Here is a 2,725-nt window from a genome sequence, read left to right as displayed (position 1 = left end):
TTTCATACCAAGAACTAGCTTCTGTAAATCTGAAACGTTTATTCACTGCTCTCACAACTTATTTCTAGATGCACAGAGGAAGGCAAGTCTGAAATGCCTGCCTAGGTCATTTTCATGTCAGCTCTATATCCATCACTCAGGTCAGTGTTTGATTTCCAAGCTTTCCATTTGCCCACAAAGACCCAAGGGCCTAGGGACAGAGCAGAGATTCAAACACAACTCCTCTGCTGAAAGGTGGCCGTTTCTCTCAATAGGGTGAGAATGCCGCACTTAGCCACACAGGCTCCGAATGGCCCTGAATTGTATGCGTTCTCCAGCACCTAGTGTGATGATGTGCACCCAGTAGGTTCTCAAGAAATGCTGTGGATGATGGCAAAATAATAATAATTTTAGTATTTGTTACGTGCTTACAATGTGCCAAGCACCATGCTAAATACTAGGATAGATGGGATGCATGGGAGGAAAAACAGGTATTTAATCCCCATTTTGCAGTTGAGGAACTGAGGCCCAGAGAAGTTAAGTGACTTGCCAAGGACACACAGAATGCAAGTGGGAAAGCCAGGGAGTACTGGGGAGGTGATGTTGAAGTAGGGGTAATATTGGCTTTTCTGAGTGACTCCATCGGCAATGAAATCTCCCTTTGCAAATGATGGCTGAAACTCAGTCCAGTCATGAAGATTTCAGGTGCAAGAACATGCACAAAGGAATTAATTATAGTGATAGTGGATTGTGCAGTAATAGTATTAGTAGTAAGCATATTTATTAAGTGCTTACTATGTGCAGAGCACAGTATTGAGTACTGGGAATTAGGCATCGTCCTTGGCCCTCAAGGAGCTCTTGTTTTATGCTGTCGCATCATCTCTAACCCATAAAGACTCCATGGACACATCACTACCAGATGCCCTGACTCCAACCTCAATTGTTATGGCAGTGTACCTGTAGAGTTTTCTTGGTAAAGATACAGAAGTGGTTTACCATCGCCTCCTTCCGTGCAGTAAACTTGAGTCTCCACCCTCAACTCGCTCCCATGCTGCTGCTGCCCAGCGCAGGTGAGTTTTGACTTGTAGCAGTTTGTCTTCCACTCGCTAGCCACTGGCCAAGCTAGGAATGAAATGGGTAGGCCTCTGCTTGACTCTCCCTCCCGTAGCTGAGACTGGTAGAGGACTGGAAAATCTCCAGGTGTGATCCTGAAAGGCTTCAAGGAGCTCACATTCTAAGAATCTAAAGGAGGGAACTGGAAACCATCATACCAGGAGTGATTAAACAATAAAACACTAAAACAATATGAAAGACAAGGACAAAAAACACATAGCGCACAGGCCTGGGAGTTAGAATGACAATAATGATGACATTTATTAAGCACTTACTATGTGCAAAGCACTGTTCTACGTGCTGGGGAGGTTACAAGGCAATCAGGTTGTCCTACGTGAGGCTCACAGTCTTAATCCCCATTTTACAGATGAGGGAACTGAGGCAGAGAGAAGTTAAGTGACTTGCCCAAAGTCACACAGCTGACAATTGGCAGAGCTGGGATTTGAACCCATGACCTCTGACTCCAAAGCCCATGCTCTTTCCACTGAAGGACTTAGGTTCTAATCCTGGCTCTACCACTTGTCTGCTGTGTGACTCTGGGCAAGTTACTTTATTTCTCTGTGCCTCAGTTACTTCATCTGTAAAATGGGGATTAAGACTGCAAGCCCCATGCAGGACAGGGACTGTGTCCAACTTGATTAGCTTGTACCTACGCCAGTGCTTGTCCAGTGCCTGGCACATAATAAGCACTTAGTAATCAGCAGGGCACTGTGGCTAGAACAGAGTTTCAGGATCCTAATGGATCACAGCCCAGAGCACCCCCACAGCCACAGTGACCACTATCGCAGCCATCTCCAATCTTCCCGGGGTGGAGGCCCCATGCTGCAGCTGCTTTTTTCTTTCCTGATGGAGTGGTGAAAGGTGGGATGGGATGGAGTCTCCTAGATGGCATGGAGAAGAGCATCACATTCCTACTGGGGCAGTAGGCTCGACAAGTGAATAGGTGGACAAGGATGCAGCGTATTACAGAAATTCTCATTAAAAAAAAAACACATTTACAGGCTTAGTGACTCCAGCATAGAGCAGATACTGTGCCATAATGTCAAAGACCAGCGGACAGTTGCCAGGGTTATTGCTGTGGTCTTCGTTGCCCACATTAACCAGCTATTTTTAGGATTCCTGCTAATTCTCTCCACCATGTGAGATGTCCTAGATTGTTCTTCTTCTACTTCATTCTGCCACCACAGCAAGGTGTAGTTTGGACTTTAGGGGAAACTGCTACATATTGTTGCTACCATTACTTGTGCCATGCAAAAACTGGTGATGTTTTCACTTTTTCCTCTTTGTCTCTGGTCTATCCAGGGCCATTGACACCCAGTTTTCAACCTAGATGCAGCACTGACTGAGGCTTTAGTTTTATTGTGTCCAGAGAATGTTTCCTCTGTTCTCCTTGTTTTCAGTTTCCCAATTAGAGAAGCAGGATAGCATAGTGGATGGAGCACGGTCCTGGGAGTAACAAGGTCATGGGTTCTAATTCTGCCTCCACCATTTATCTTCTAAGTGACCTTGGACAAGTCAATAATAATAATTATGGTATTTGTTAAACGTTAACTATGTGCCAAATACTATACTAAGTGCTGAAGTAGATACAAGTTAGTCAGGTTGGACGCAGTCTCTGTCCCACATAGAGCTC

At 45.1% G+C, this 2,725-nt stretch overlaps 1 non-coding gene across 1 annotated transcript; it reads right to left on the bottom strand.

Moving 5' to 3' along the window:
• Positions 1-1,059: 1,059 nt before the first annotated feature.
• LOC119948479 lies at positions 1,060-1,197 on the bottom strand. Its single transcript, XR_005456872.1, has one exon. It is a non-coding gene; the product is annotated as a small nucleolar RNA SNORA7 (small nucleolar RNA).
• Positions 1,198-2,725: the final 1,528 nt, after the last annotated feature.

This window comes from Tachyglossus aculeatus, chromosome X4 (genome assembly GCF_015852505.1).
Source record: "Tachyglossus aculeatus isolate mTacAcu1 chromosome X4, mTacAcu1.pri, whole genome shotgun sequence".
NCBI lineage: Eukaryota > Metazoa > Chordata > Mammalia > Monotremata > Tachyglossidae > Tachyglossus > Tachyglossus aculeatus.
Note: the sequence above shows the minus strand (reverse complement) of the source record. Positions and strands in the feature narration are given on the sequence as shown.